This window comes from Chelonoidis abingdonii, chromosome 16 (assembly GCF_003597395.2).
Source record: "Chelonoidis abingdonii isolate Lonesome George chromosome 16, CheloAbing_2.0, whole genome shotgun sequence".
NCBI classification, from domain to species: domain Eukaryota; kingdom Metazoa; phylum Chordata; order Testudines; family Testudinidae; genus Chelonoidis; species Chelonoidis abingdonii.
Genome location: NC_133784.1, coordinates 5,774,578 through 5,788,973, shown reverse-complemented (window position 1 = coordinate 5,788,973; position 14,396 = coordinate 5,774,578). Strand labels below are relative to the sequence as shown.

At 44.7% G+C, this 14,396-nt stretch overlaps 1 protein-coding gene across 2 annotated transcripts in view; it reads left to right on the top strand.

The window, feature by feature from the left end:
• Positions 1 to 14,396, top strand: part of ARMH3 (armadillo like helical domain containing 3) — a 186,391-nt gene that overhangs the window by 1,042 nt on the left and 170,953 nt on the right. The window contains exon 1 of one of the 2 annotated variants that reach the window (XM_075072787.1): positions 235 to 254. The exons of the other annotated variant lie outside the window; for it this stretch is intronic. The gene's annotated coding sequence lies outside the window, so the exon portion shown is untranslated. Of the gene's footprint in view, positions 1 to 234; positions 255 to 14,396 lie in introns of those variants that run through there. 2 annotated transcript variants of the gene reach the window in all.

Here is a 14,396-nt window from a genome sequence, read left to right as displayed (position 1 = left end):
CACAGGGGGGGTGTTGGGGGTGGTTGTTGGGGGGGTCTGGGGGCCCTGTCCCACGGGGTTTGGGGGCTCCGTCATGCACTGTGAGGGGAAGACTCCTGGATCCAGGTCTCCTCCCATTGGGTCTGTGTGCCTCACTGACTGTGGTTGCCCAGCGCAGCCTGAGCCGGAGCCTGTGTCCGGTGGCACAGCTGCATTTACCCTGTGCCACTGGACATGCCAGGACGCGGAGCTCCGTTCCCGGGAGCTTCATCACAGTAGAGTCCCCCTGGGTGTGTTCTCCCCCTGGGACTGTGTGAGTGTGAGGGTGCACCCCTTTCGGGTCCCAGAGGTGCACCATCCCCTTGGGTTGCTGCCAGAGGCCAGGGTTCACCCCAGTTGGATTCTTGTGGGTGTACCACTGCCATTGGCAGATGTTATTTGGGGATATTAGGTTACAAATCTGAGGAACTGTCCCAGTTGGAGGTGTCGGTAGAGGAGGGTTCAGTACTGGGCAAAATGGCTAAACTATAATAAAGAACAAAACTGTCAGACACATGGATGAACATAATGTGTTGGGGATGAGTCAACATGGTTTTTGTAAAGGGAAATCACACCTCACCAAGCTACTAGAATTCTTTGAGGGTGTCAACAACCATGTGGACAAGGGTGATCCAGTGGATATAGTGTACTTGGATTTTCAGAAAGTGTTTGACAAGGTCCCTCACCAAAAGCTCTTAAGCCAAGTAAGCTGTCATGGGATAAGAGGGACAGGGCTCTCATGGATTGGTAACTGGCTAAAAGATAGGAAACAAAGGGTAGGAATAAATGGTCAGTTTTCCGAAGGGGGACAGGTAAATAGTGGTGTAGCTTGAGCCCTGCAAGCCCCTGTCCCTCCCCACCCCGCAAATATAAGCAAAACTGTGCCCAAGCCTTCCTGGCCCAGGGCCCCTTGCTCCCTGCCCTGCCCACTGGGCCCTGGCATTCTGTTCTGTTCGTTCCCTCTGGGGCACCTGGCACTGGGCACTGTTGGAAGACAGGATACTGGGCTAGATGGACCTTTGGTCTGATCCCGTATTGCCATCCTCATACCTGTCATTCATCTGATAGGGTGTATGGACAGAAACTTAAAGTACGATAGATAGATTTCCCCCAGGTTACATGGAGCTTGTGAAACAATTGCTTTTTGCTATGAAGTATTGTATAGCAAATGTCCTGTGGGTGGAAATATTTAATATGAGCCCTGCAGTTCACTGATATTTGTAATACTGTATTAGCAAAAAAGTGACCTGGTGTTGCTGGCAGAGGGGGCTGTGGCAGAGTGTCTCAGTGGCTTCTTCTAATGTGGCCCTGGCTGGTTCCTTAAAACTTAGTTAGCATAAAATATTAGTTTTACAGGATATAGTCTTCAGAGGGGTTGCCGTGTTAGTCTGTGTCGGTAAAAACAAGGAGTCATCCTTGTGGCACCTTAGAGACTAACAGATTTATTTGTCCATAAGATTTCGTGGGGTGAAACCCACTTCATCAGATGCATGGAGTAGGAAATACAGTAGCGGTGTAAATATACAACACATGAAAAGGTGGGAGTTGTCTTACCAATTGGGGGGTCAGTGCTAACGAGGCCAATTCAGTCAAAATGGATGTGGCCCACTCCCAGCAGTTGAGGAGAAGGGGTGAGTATCAACAGAGGGAGAATTATTTTTTGTAGTGACCCAGCCGCTGCCAGTCTTTATTCAGGCCTAATCTGATGTCAAGTTTACAAATTAATTCCAGTTCTGCAGTTTCTCATTGAAGTCTGTTTTCTGAAGTTTTTTGGTTGAAGAGTGGCAACTTTTAAGTCTATTACTGAGTGTCCAGAGAGATTGAAGTGCTCTCCTACTGGTTTTTAAATGTTACAATTCTTGAGGTCTGATTTGTGTCCATTTATTCTTTTGCGTGGAGCCTGTCCGGTTTGGCCAATGTACATGGCAGAGGGGCATTGCTGGCACATATCACATGGGTAGATGTGCAGGTGAATGAGCCCCTGATGATGTGGCTGATGTGTGTCCTTTGAATGGATATGCAGACAGAGCTAGCAACGGGGTTTGTTGCAGAGGTTGGTTCCTGGGTTAGTGTTTCTGTTGTGTGGTGTGTATTGTAGTTGCTGGTGAGTATTTGCTTCAGTATATACCTCAGATACTTGAGTATATTGTCTGTTTTCCTCTAATTACTGGTTGTGCCTTTTTTGGATTAGTCACAAGATCACTGTTGTGAATAGTGTGTTGGCTGTATGGCCATAGTGCCTCAGTCAGCGATCAGGGTCCCCACTGTGCTAGATGTCCTACAAATATAACACAAAGTTGGTCCCTTTCCCAAGGTCTTTACAATCTAAGGCAAGAGACAATGGTGTGAATACAACGAACAAAGGGGAGAGGGCAGGCACAAAGTAAGAAGATTAAGACCAGCCTGATAGGCAGTAGTCCCAGCACACCAACTGTTTAGGGTGTTGTAGGCATCTTGGCCGAGGACAGTTTTAAGGAGGGATTTGAAAGGGGACAAAGAAATGGTTTTATAGATGCTTATGCATGCTCCTTCCATACAGCAGGGGCAGCATGGGAGAAAGAGCAAAAGATACTCACAGGAAATTTGACAAATGGACAATCAAGACTGACTTCATTGTCCGATCAGGGAGTGGGAGTTGTCTTCTTGATAGCCTGCCAGAGGTGATAGGTTTGGCTGGGATAGCCTGTGTGGGTCCTGAAAAGTAAAGAGCACTACTTGTGCTTGATGCACTGGAGAAGGGGGAGCCAGTGAAGGGATACGAAGAGTGGGACAATGTGGCTGTGGTGTGGAGGCAGGAAAATGATCTTTGTAGCAGCATTTTGAATGCATGTGGGTGGGCCTGGGTGACATTTGTCAAGTCCAGAGAGGAGGAGGAGGTGGTTGCAGCGGTTGATGTGCGGGATGACGAGGGCCTGACTGAGCATTTGATCTGTTCAAACACAGAGGAAAGGCTGGATCTTACAGCGGTTGTGCAGGAAGAAATGGCTTGAATTTGTGGGTCTAGTATGAATATTTTTCTTTAAACGGTGCTTCCTGTAGTGGGGTGTGATGGGAGGAAGTATAGCCACATCTACACTAGCTCATTTGTTCTTCAGCAATGGTGTGAACTCCACGTTAGGCCAGACAGAGGCATTGTACCACAGCTCTGAGGGCATTAGATGATATATTGACGTGCATCCTGTCTACACTAGACTTTATGCTGCTGCTGCTGTACTGCTGATGAAAAGTGGATAGGGAATTTTCTAGTGTAGACAACGGCTGTATGTGAGACACCAGCTCAGATGTTTTCCTGTCAATGAGTCAAACTATAAAGGTGATTTGCTTTTTGTGTAGAATATGGCATGGGAGTATTTGGGCAACTCCTGCTGGAAGTGCAGTCTCAGCTGTCGTATACGCCCAAACTTTGAGGGGTCCTCTTTTTATTTTTATTGTTGGCATTGCACTATTGGTATGGTGGGCATTTTACAGATGTATAGGAAGACAAGATCCTGTTCTGAGCAGTTTTCATTCCAACAGACAAAGTACAAATAACGGTTATAAGTGAAGTTAGCCAAAATGCAGGATTTCTGGTTTGCAGGAAATGTAACATTTTCCAAAGTTGGTTTTGTTGTGAATGAGAGTGAATCCAAACTTTAGTGAAATTTCCCATGAACTGGAATCCACCCCCCCCCCCAACTTCATTTCAGAAACACTGAGGTGTTCATGAAAGGAATCTACTCCTCTGGCTGGAGAGCTGCTGAATGAAATCGATGTTCTTGTCAGCTTCATAGCTGCTAAGAGCAGCCCAGAAGCTGGGAGAAGTGTCAATTTCACCCAGTAGTTGTGGGGGCTCCCATGGTCTGTGTCTTTGGGAAGTGCCCTGAGCTGCAGGCCCTGGGAGCTCATCCTAGGCTCCTGGCTCAGTGGCAGGGAGCCTGTAATAGCAAGTCCTGTATCTTTCCAGCTTCCTGGACTTTCTGGGGGAGGCAGAGCACAGGGGCTGTTCAGCTCCTAGCTCTGGCGGGGAGGCTGAGCACCCAGGCATTGTGCTTTGGCAGCCCTCCGGAAAAGGTTTTCTCAATTTCCATAGTAAAAAGTGAAGCTGCCAAGAGCTTGCCCTCTGACTGGCCTGCTATTCCAAGCATAGGAAGCAGGCTTTAAAAAGATGCAGGGATGTGAGCCAGAGAAGATGGCCAGGTTCAGTAAAGTTGGAGCTGGCAGAGTATAGAGCACAAAGAGAAAGGTGGCCAGGGCACGGCACTGTATAGTACCTGGGATGCGAGGTGCAGATTTTGAACTGGACGTGGACGAAGAGCAGAATCCCGCCACTGGCGCCAGGTCTGAGGAAATGTGATTGGCATGGTTAGGGGGAGAGGGTTTTAGCTGCAGCACCCTGAATGGATTATTATGGGGAGAGATGATAGGCCAGGAAGGAAGGGATGTGGGTAAAGGTTACAATGACAAGAGTTATGCTTGTGGGGATAGAGAGGAAATGGCACATGCTGGAGATGCTATAGAGGCAGAAGTGTCAGGATTTGATGAGATCTTGGATGTGAACAGGGAAGATTAAAGAGGAGTCAAAAATGACCTCAAGGTTGCAGGCTTGAGTGATCGGAGGTCTCTGCCCACAGGGTGGGGAAGGATTGAAGTGAAGCCAAGGGGAGCTGAGCTTGATGAGATACAGGAAAGGAGATGATGTAGAGACCGGTGATGGAGCGATTGGTGTGGTCATGGGAGGTCATGGGAACAGGTGAGCTAACCTGAAGAGGAGGAGGCCCCTGGACTTACAGAAGGGATCAGTGTCTTTGAGGGCAGTTGTGGCAGAGTGGATGGAAGCTGAAATAGAGAGAGTTTGGGTAGTGGGGAGTAGCTGAAAAGTCAGGTTGTATCCAAAGAAGGATATTTTTATTTTTTTAAGGATAAATGAGACAACAGTATGTTGGAAAGAGGATGAAAAGGAGCTTGAGGAGAGAGAATGGCAGATGATGAGGGGCTAAGAAGGCAAAGAAATCCAAGGGACAGGTTAAGGGGTTACACTCACAGGGGTTCCCAGACTCTGTTCTGTGTCACACTGGTGGTGTGTGGACATGTTCCATCCTTTCATGTGAGCATTTTTAAGATGGCCGTACATGACCCAATAAAGTTTGGGAGCCACTTGGTTGAAGGGGAGGGAAGAGGGTGAAGGATGATGATGAGGAGGACCTCTCTCATAACTTTTTGCTCAGTGGTTAGGGCACTTTTCAGGGATGTGGAAGACCCAGGTTCAGTTCCCCCTCTGCCTGAGGGGTAGAAGGGATTTGATCAGGGATCTGCCTCTAACCACAGGGCTGTGATCACCGCTACTGGATTGGGACCCGCATGTGACTTAGGCAGCCGAACTCCTGTTTTCCCCTGGTTTGTGAATCACACTGGGATTGAGGTGAGTGTGCTGGTGTCTTGATGGAAGCAGCAGCGTGCATGCAGAGGCAGAAATGTGCTGCCTAGGGAACTTTTATTGCAGAAATGTAGGTGTTTAGGTGCCTACAGGGATCAGAGGGAGTTCTGTGAATCACAGAGGAGCCAAAAGCTGGGATTTAAGCATCTAAATACTTTTGTGCTTTGAGGCCTAAGTGCCCAAGGTCACACAGGAAAGCTGTGGCAGAGCAGAGAAATGAACTCGGGTCTCCCAGGTCCCAGGCTAGCGCCCAGTGTTTCTCTCCATATTGGTATCAGAACTGAGAGGAGGAGAAGAATGTTGACAATTAAGCAGTGGTAGGTAGGGAGAGCTCCTGCTGAATATTGTTAAACTTGGTCTTGTGGATTGATCATAGGACTGGGAGCCAGGAAATCTTCAGTTATAATTTAGGCTCTACTGACTTAGCTGTGTCTCCTTGGGAAACTCATGTCACACAGCCTTTGCCTCAGTTTCCCCATCTGCAAATGGAGATGTGCTTATCTGCTGCTGCCACTTCTTCTCCTCCATATCACACCAGTTGGGATCGGTTTATAAGAACAGCCACACCGGGTTAGACCAAAGGTCCATCTAGACCAGTATCCTGTCTTCCGAGAGTGGCCAATGCCAGGTGCCCCAGAGGGAATGAACAGGACAGGGAATCATCAAATGATCCATTCCCTGTCACCCATTCCCAGCTTCTGGCAAACAGAGGCTAGGGACACCATCCCTGCCCATCCTGGCAAATAGCCATTATTGATGGACGCCTGCTCCCGTGACTGATCTAGTTCTTTTTGGAACCTGTTATACTTGGCATTCAAAGATCAAGCCTCCTGGCAAGAGAGTTCCACAGGTTAACTGTGCTTTGTTGAAGAAATACTTTGCTTTTGTTTGTTTCAAAACCTTCTGCCTTTATTTCCATTGGTGCAATCCCACCGTGTGTCGTTTAAGGGAAGCGAGTAAACAACACTTCCTTATTTTACTTCTCCACCACCATCTAATCTTTATATACCCTATCATATCCACTTATTCATTCTCTTCCAAGCTGAAAAGCCCAGTTCATATTATGCTCTCACCAACAGAAGCTTTCCATACCCGACATATTGTTGCCTTTTTCATGAACCTTATCCATTCCTATATTTCTGTTTGAAATGGGGCAACGACATCTGCAACGATCAAGGTGGACATACCATGGATTTAATATAGAGCAATGGTATTTCTGTTTATATCTATCCCTTTCTATGATTACCCAATATGCTGTTTGGTTTTTTTTGTTTTTTAACTGTGTTGCAATTGAGGGATGCTTTATTAAAGAACTAGCCACCATGCTCTTAACTCCTCTTGCGTGTAGCTATTTGACTCCCTCCTTTTGGGGGGAAGGGATAGCTCAGCGGTTTGAGACTATCACCGCTAAACCCAGGGTGTGAGTTAATCGATGACAGGCCCATCTAGGGAACTGGGGTAAAAATTATCTTGGTGATTGGTCTGCTGGAGGGGTGTTGGACAGATGATCTACTGAGTCCCTATCACCTTGAAATATTCAATATTTTATATGTTATAGTTGGGATTATGTTTTCCGAATGTGCATTCTTTGCATTGCAACATTGATTTCACGCCATTTTGTGCACATCACCAAGTTTTTGCGATCTATTTGTATCTGCTTTGGACTTAACTCTCTGGAGTAGTTTTTGTATCATCTCGGCAAATTTGCCACCTCACGTTTATCCTTTTCAGGTCATTTAATCGAATATAAAATGTTAAAAATTCAATAAGGATACACAAAATGTTCTAAAAGTAATGTAGAAGTCAGGTAGTGACTAAACAACAGTGGGGCCCCTTGTACGATCGAATCAAAGGGGCTTAAACGATAAAGTCCATTGTGGAGAAATAAATGATTTTTGCTTCAGTCTTCACGGCTGAAGAATGTGAGGGAATTTCCCAAACCTGAATGGCTTTTGTAGTGGGACAAATCTGAGTGAACTCGTCACAGATGAAGTGTCATAAGAGAGGTTGGAATAATGGATAAACTAAACATTAATGAAGTCACGGGACCGCCCCCCCCCCAGATGAGCTGTCACCAAAGGTTCTGAAAGAATAAATTGAGTGGGACTATTAACTAGGTTTGTACCGTCTTTAACATCGGCTCTGTACTCAATGAACTGGAAGTTAGCTGTGTAACCCAATATTTAAAAAGGCCTCTAGAGGTGATTCAGCATACAGACGGTAAGGTCTAAATCCGGGCAAATTGGTTGAAACAGGAGTTAAGAATAAAATTGTCAAGACACATAGAAACAACATCAAACTTTGTTTGACAATAGTCAGCGGGTTTGCTGTAAGGGAAATCGTCTTCTAATTATTAGGTTCTTTGAAGGGTAACAAGACATATGGCGAAGGGGATTCAGCCATAGTGTACTATAGTTTGCCAGAGCTTGACAAGGCCATCACCAAAGGCTCTTATGTAAATAAGCTGTCATGGGATGGGAATTAGGGTCTCGCTCTCGAGAGGCATCCGGGCGGTCTTCATGGATTGAGAACTGGTTAAAAAGACAGGGAACAAAGGGTATGGAATTACATGGTATCTCTGAATCGAGAGTAGGTAATATGGTGTTCCCAAGGGTCAGTCCTAGTCGAAATCCATTTATTATTACATAATAGTCTGGAGAAGGGGTAAGGTGTAGGTGGCAAGTTCAGATGATGACTAACTATTAGATAAGTTAACAAAGCAGATTGGAAGAATCTTCAACAAAGATGCTCACAAATAAGTGACTAGTGACAAATGCAACAATGGCAAAGTGAATTTGATGTGCTAAAATGTAAAGTAAGCACAGGGGGGCAAAATAACCCAACTAAATACAATACATTGATGGGGCTAATTAGACTACAAAGTCATGAACAAAGATCTCGGCTCATCGTGGAATAGTTCTCTGAAGCGATCCACGCAGTGCAGCAGAGGTAAAAAAGCAACATCGTTAAGAGATCTAAAAAAGGGGATAGAGAATAGCGAGAATATATTAATTGCCTATTAAATCCATGGGTAGCTCAACATGAAACTAGTGTACAGCATTGGTCTTCCTCACCAAAAAGTTCTATGCACAGAAAAAGTTCAGAAAAGGGCAACTAAAAGATTAAGGATTAGCGAGGTCCATACGAGGAAATTAAATAGCTAGCTCTTCGCTTGAAAGAGGGACTAGGGGGAATAGATAGAGGTCTAGAAATCATGAGTGATGCGGAGTAAGATAAGATAAAGTGATGTTACTTTGATATCCCATATAAAAGACATAGGGTCACCAAATTGAAATGTAAATAGGTACAGGTTTAAAACAGAATAAAAAAAAAAAAAAGGAAGTTCTTCGTCACGCAGCGCACGCAACTTGTGAACTTTCCTGAGGGGTTGTAAGCTGGGACTAGAACTAGCTTTAAAAGGGAACTGATAAATTAATGTGGTTATATCCATTCAATGGCTATTAGCAGGCTGGGTAGAATGGTCGTCTACCAGCTTGTTTGTCAGAGGATGGAGATGGATAGGCAGGGAGAGGATAACTCTTATCATGCCTGTGTAGGCTTCACTCCTCTGGGGCAACTGGCACATTGGCCACTTGTGGGTAGCCAGATACTGGGCTTAGATGGACTTTGGATCTGACCCGGTTCCTTTTATGTTTTATGAATAGGACTCGGGCAGTATAGACCCCTGGGGATCAACCATTCTCCTCTCTTATCCTTGTCTGAAACACTCACATTTCTCACCGTGTGTTCCTGTCTTTAAAACGCAGTTACTGATCCACCAGAGACCTTCCCTCTTTCCATGCACTGCTTGCATTTGTTCAAGACACTTTGGTGAGGACCCGTCAAAGGCTTCTGAAAACAATAAATAAACAATATCCACTAGATCCCCTTGCCGCATGCTGTTTGATGCCCTCTCAAACATATTCTAGGTAGTTGTGGCGATGATTCCCTTACAAGAAATCATGTTGACGTCTTCCTCCAACAGAATGGTGTCATCCCTATGTCATCTGAGTATTTTTGGTTTCTTACGAGTTCAGTCCTTTGCCATAGTTGCGGACCCCTGGGAACCTTTTTAGAAAATTGGGTACTTAGCATCCTCCTGTTCATCTGGTCAGCAAGACTGATTTAAATGATATGTTACCATACCAGTTAGTAGTTTGCAATTTCACCATTGAGTTCGCTTCAGAACCTGGTGATCATACGTGTCCTGGTGATTTATTACTGTTATTAGTTAATCAGTTTGTTGCCAAATACTTCCTTCTAATGAGACTCAAATCTGGACAGTTCTCAGATATGATCATCGAAAATGAATGGCGCAGGATGGAATCTCCCTCACATCCTCACGCCTTGAAGAACTGATGCAAGACCTTCATTAGTTTTCTGCAATGGCCTTATCGTCTTGAGTGCTCCTTTACATCTCGATCATTCCAGTGCCACTGGTTGTTAGCAGCTTCCTTCTGATGTGTTAAATGTTTTTTGCTATATTTGTCTTTTTGGTTAGCTTTCTCAAATTTTTTTGGCCTTCCTATTTATAGTTATAATTCACTTGCCAGAGTATTATGTCCTCATTTTCTCAATGGATTTACTTCCACTTAGGCCCTTTTCTACTGCTTTCTTACTTTGTTGTTTTAGCCACGTGGCTCTTTTTTGTTCTTACTATGTTTAATTTGGGGGATACATTAGTTAGCCTCTATTATCGGTGTCTTAAAAATTTCCATGCGCTGCACGTTTCACTTTTGCACGTGTACTTAATTCTGTTAGGCTAACTTCTCATTTTTGGATAGCCTCCTTCTGAAATTAACTGCTAACGTGTTTGGGCCTGTGATGTTGTCCCACACAGGGATGTTAATTAATTATAGGTATGGTCACTATTACCAAGCGATCCAGCTATTATTGCCATCTGGACGCAGAGGCTGTGCTCACTTAGACTAAATCAAGAGTGCCTTGCCTTGTTGGTGGGCTCCAGCTTTAATTTCCAAGATAGCAGTCATTTTAAGGGTTCAGGTGTTGTTGTAATATCGCTGTCTTTGTCTGAAGAAGCACTAGGTTCACCTGCTTTCTTCCTTTTTGGTGGCCACATCCATCATCCCTCTCTGCTTTCATCAGGCGCTGTTTCCTGACCACCTCTCTCCTGCGGCTGTCTCACAGGTCCCCTTTGTTGTTCATCCTTTTGCGATGCGTCTGAACCGCAGTCATGCTTCCTAGATTTCTGTCAGCCACAGACGGTATGCAGTTACAAGACTAGATGGCTAAGAAGGTGGAAGCAATTAAATATGAGGTTAGCGTTTGACTTTACACGCGCCAGATAATAGCTATTAATAGGAGTGTGCAGGTTTAACTCTCGTACAGGGAGTGACGATTCAAGAGCTAGCAGAATTGTGGCATCAGATAAGTGTCTGTGCATAGGTACGGCTGCGACAAGGCACTTAGACTTTCAGTCCTGTGTATAGGTGCAGAAAACTCTCAGTATGCAGCCGTGGCATCCTACGTTAGAGGTGAAGGAAACCATAGGCACGGGAGTTGGTAGACCACATGTCTGTGATGAGCCAAGCGCATTCTCAGAAGAAGGAATAGAATTCCAGAATAAAGCAGATACAGTCGGTACAGGAGTTAGGTACACGATAAGCTGAGATTAGGAACGTGGCTACTTTGTCAGCTGAGATCGAGCTACATGCTAGGGATAAAGTGAGGCTAAGAGGCTCGGATGTTCCGAGAACAGGTGGGATGCCTTAATGACCATAATGGGACAATCTCATTATCCAATAGTAAAAGCTCACTATAGCGACTCATAATAGGTACAGAAGAGAAACGCACGAATAAGAATAGGAATCGATCGTACAGTCGCTCACCTCTACACGGAGAGAATGCATGGAGGCTTTACCACGAGAGATAAACCCCTCATCAGGCTCGCGCATCCACTATACTATAACCTAATCACCTAGAACTATTAGCTCCTCGAGTCTTTATATTTGAGGGCTACTCTATGACGAGAGGTTAGAGGATTGAGTGAGGTATGTTGAAGACGTGTGCACATAGAGTGGACTACTAGATGACACGTACGATGCATTACCACATCAGAGGTAGAAGTCAAACGAACAGCCCTGTGCGAGTGCGACAAATAGTCGGAGGCCCGGACGAAATGGCGTCCATCCAAGAATATCTTTACATGGCACTGCGCGACTGCTTCTGACTTTGACGCACAGTTAGCTCATAAGACACTTTTTAATGAATCGGAGATAAACCCTCAGGAGGTTGTATTCGCTACGCACTCGCGCGAATTGCTAAACTATCGAGTTGTCAGATACAGGCTGAAAACCAACTAGTGATACACTCGAGCGCATGAACTCATCAGGCTCGCTCCGATGGCCCAGCATCGTCATGTAGTAATAGTAGTCACATTGTGACTACTAGCAATAGTTGAAGGAGAAAGTAGTGATAGAGCACATGAGGAGTCCCATGGTACATTCGGCATCCAAATATACATACCACATCGCGCTAGTTACTAGTAGGGTAGAAGTCCCTGTGCCACATCGCTCATCCATAGTCCATATATGCATCTTCGATGTAGGACCGCTCGACAGAATTATTTAAGACTAAAGGTCAAATGCACGGTTAGTATACTAATCACTTTACACCTCTCTGTATTTCAAAGCTATAAGGATTTAGACATTGCAGTCTCACATGGGAGTCTATTAGCTCTCTCGCGCCCGATGGCTGGACTCCCTATGGTGAACGAGTGCGATAAGATACGGCTGAGAACTTCAGCTCCGATCTGGTATCATGGAGGAGACGTACACACCGTGTCGGTGCGTGGTGCATAACCATGTCAGGCTGAGTCATGGAGATCTTTCTATAAGTGGAGAGTCCTCTATTGTTACCCATTCTGGTTCTCTTGGGATGCGCAATCTACATTTAGTACTAGCTTACTTTATTACTTTATATATACTACTTAGTCCTCCTGACCAGAGCTCCGGCCGTGAATGTGTAAGGTCAATCAACGCCTGATTGCGCTGATGATACATTATAGGTCTGACTAGAGTCGAAGCATACCCCCCCGGAGTTCTATTTCTAACACTCGTTGAAGAAGTCCGCGCATAACAGAGTCCTAACAGGAGCCTCGTTGTGTGATGACCTGTGCCTAATATCAGAGAGTCAGGTAATTTAGCTCATTTCCATTCAGGATAAACATTTCTTAATAGTAGGAAGACCGTGTCTACATGAGATCATGCTCACTCGGACTCAGAATATGACAAATATTACGCTATCTTATACCTTGGATCGGCACTAGACCCACTGCATCACGTGGAACACGTAGCGATGCCAGAGTAGGAACGTGTGGTCGGACTCTCAGAGCTCTTGTATCACTAGCGAATCTAGCTCGACTGCGCCCTCCTGCGCTCCTCTGGCTCGCTTTGACAAGGAAAGCAAATGCCTGTCTTGGGCCGACTGACATGTCCAGTCCTGAAAAACCGGCTATTGCTGGTATTCCAGCAAGATTAAGTGTATTCTTTAACGGCCTCGCGTAGTTGGCGGCTCATAAGTTCCGCTAATCCTTGATATCTAACACAGGTGAGCCTCAGAGTGGTCAGACCTCCCTCTCCCGTGCTCATACCTGATGTGCCGTTTCTGTCTTATCCATGTTAATAAGAGGATGAATTCACACTGGAAAGGTTCAGAGACGGCAGCTCTTAGGATGATCGAGGAATGGAAAACCTTGCCTTATGAAGGAGACTCAAAGAGCTTGTGGCTTCTGTGTTTAGCCTAGCCAAAAAAGACTCCGGGGGGATATGCTTGCTCTATATAATATATCAGGGGGGATTACACATTAGGGAGGGAGAGGAATTATTAAGCTTAGTAAGCACAATCTCCTAAATTTCCAAAGGAAAGCTGCAGAGTTTTTCCTATGTGATGCCTGTGGGAGATTTAGGGATCAAAGACTGTATGATGCTTTGAATATTTAAGGAACAGGACTTTACAAGCTTTTCTGCCATTTTAAAAACACTTGCTCCAAATTATTGTTTTACTTGAGTTCTCTTTAAAAAAAAAAGTTTTAGTTTTAAAACAAAACCAGATTTTTACAGTTTCTCAGCTGGATCAGGTTTTTCTAGCACTTCATCCTCTGTCAACAATGGCCATAACTCCTTAATCCAAGTGGTTTTGCTAACAGGAAAAGGGCATCTGAAATGTATCTCACATAGCAGGTTACTTGTGTGTCAATACCATGTTGGTGTTGTAGCAATTCAACAGAACAGCATCTATTTGTATTTGAATAAATAAGGCACCATGTAAACTCTACCTTTGTTACTATCAGCAATTTTATGTAGGCCAAAAAAAGTGGTCTTCTGAGTCTGATTTAAACATCAGTATGCCCATTAGCAAATTAAACACTTCCCCCTTACAATCCTAAAAAGAGCTGAGGATTTTTTACATTAAATGCACAACCTTGTTAAATTACTAGGGTCTCAGGCATGGTTTTGGAGGATGCAAATTAAAGAAGAGTTTGGAAGGTCACAGAATGGTGATGCATAAATAACTGCACCTAACTCAACAATCCCCTGGTTATTTACAGCTAGAAAGAAAGAGTCTAACTTGTATGTTGCAAAATATAAAAGAACAAGTTCACATTCTCATCCCTGGCCATATTTTCTGCTCTAACCCTCACTTCAGTACAAGTAGTTTGGCCTGGGTGTTTCAGCTTTAGAATATGAGCTGGCAGGGAGCTCTCTCACAGACTGAAAACTAGAGTAAAACTGGACTCAAACAAAAAGGCCCAGCTAGGTAAAAACTAAACTAACTTCTGACAATCTAGCACAGAAGTTTGCCTTCTCCTAAACTAGCTTCATAGCTACTATCTCTGTCCTCTTCCTTCTAATTACTAGGGAACTTTACTTGAAAAGGTCCTTGCTTTTAAGCCCCTAATGAAACATCCTAACTAGATACCTCAACTCATTCCACCTGGTCCAGT